Here is a 1316-nt window from a genome sequence, read left to right as displayed (position 1 = left end):
TGGATCATGATCCTGGGGTCCTGGGATTGAGCCCTGTGTTGGTAGGGCTTCCTGCTGAGCAGGTAGCCTACTTCTTGCTCTCCCTCTGCCATTCCCCCTGCTTGTGCTCCCCTGCCCCCCGTCATATAAATAAAATCTTAAAATGAAATAAATGGAGAGACAATAGATGAGTAGGAGTTGCTAGAGCAAGGGCAGTGTGTGTGGGCGGGAGAGCGTTGTTCCTGGCAGGTAGACCAACTTGTGCAAGGCTTGGAGGCAACAGAAGGGAGCACTGCATACTGGAGAGACTGAAGTGTCTAGAGCAGTTCTGTCCAACAGAATTCTCTGCAATGGTGGAGAAATTCTATATCTGTGCGGTCCAATATGGCAGCCACTAACCACATGTGACTATTGAGCATTTGCCATGTGGCCATTATGACTGTAGAACTGAATGTTTAATTTTATTTTATCATAACTGATTTACATTTAAATAGCCGCTGTGGTTCGTGACTACTATATTGGACAGTGCAGGTCAAGAGTAATGTGCAAGATGGGGTTGCAGTGAGAGATGAAGGTGGGGAAGGACATCTAGCCTGCGCAGTTTGCATTTTATTCAAAGAAAGCCCCAGGGGAAGCTTTGATTAAGCTTAACCACTGATTGGGGAAAGGGGAGTGGGGTGATCTGGGGTTCACTTTGGGAAGATCCTTCCAGTTGCTGTACAGAGAATGGGTTATGAGGGTGAGGGTGGGGTTGGTGTCAAGCAGGGAGACCAGTTCCGGGGTGGCTGCAGTCTCCCAGGGAAGAGAGGATAGATGTTTCGACCAGAGGGAGAAAGAGACAGTTTGGTAGGCTTGGGGCGGGGATTGCATTCTAGGGAACTAGGGAGAGGAAGGTGTCCCACGTTGGCTTGGAGGGTGACTGCGGCCTCAAGCCCCACCAGGGCGGGGCGGGGAGTTCGGATTTCGGTATTACCTGGAGGCGTCCCTGACCTCCCCCTGCTGGTGGGTGCTGGAAGCGCCTTTCACTGCGGGAAGTGTGCTGCGGACAGCTCCCCACCCCACCCACCCTACCCCGGCCCCAGAGGTTGGGAGAAACCCCCCAAACGGCTAGTTGCTTGGGTGTCATGCATCCCAGGGTCGTGCGCTGGGCTGGGCTGGGCTGGGCTCCTCCTCTCCCTGGGGCCCACACATAGTAGCTCTGTCGGCCCTGTGATGGGTTCACCCCCAGTCCCCAGTGGGAGCCCCAGGGCCTCTGTGGTGGGGAGCGGGAGGGGGTAGATGTCAGCACAGTGGGGCAAGAATCCACCACCACCACCCCCCTCACTCCGTGCCAGCTC

Source organism: Vulpes lagopus, chromosome 10 (assembly GCF_018345385.1).
Source record: "Vulpes lagopus strain Blue_001 chromosome 10, ASM1834538v1, whole genome shotgun sequence".
In the NCBI taxonomy this organism is placed as follows: Eukaryota; Metazoa; Chordata; class Mammalia; order Carnivora; family Canidae; genus Vulpes; species Vulpes lagopus.
The sequence above is the reverse complement of the archived record's forward strand: the minus strand, read 5'-3'. Positions refer to the sequence as shown.